A 547-nucleotide genomic window follows, 5' to 3' on the forward strand; every position below is an offset into this window, starting at 1 on the left:
GTTACAGTTTCCCACCATGACGTTACACAGTAAATCTGGATACGTCATAATTATGTCTTTAAGTACATTGGCAAGGGAGAAGTAATCTCGTGGTTGTCTGTGACCTTGTGTTAGTTGGACTGAAATATATCCCCATCAGATACCTTTTCCCTTTGTTTACCCCGACCAACTGTACAGGAAGTCTTTGGTACCTTTATATTTCATAAAATATCATGCAATATAAGTTTACACATTTAGGTTGTAGGAGCACATAAGAAGATATGAAATACTGCAGTTACAATGAAATTAACTAAATGAAAACATCATTTCCATTCATTAGATTTTCGCGACTATGTTAATACACAGCAAGCTCTTCGTGGCACAGTGTTTGGCCAAATTCGTATAATAAATGAGCTGTCATAATGGTGACTGAGTAAATTCATGACGATGTTCGCGTCTTTATGTTATGTACTAGTTATTGCCAGGTTTCCAGAAAACTTCCTTTGTTCATAGATTTCTTGAATGTAAATGCCTATAAAGCAACAGAACAATGAATTTGTCTAATTAT

This window comes from Penaeus monodon, chromosome 21 (assembly GCF_015228065.2).
Source record: "Penaeus monodon isolate SGIC_2016 chromosome 21, NSTDA_Pmon_1, whole genome shotgun sequence".
Lineage (NCBI taxonomy): Eukaryota > Metazoa > Arthropoda > Malacostraca > Decapoda > Penaeidae > Penaeus > Penaeus monodon.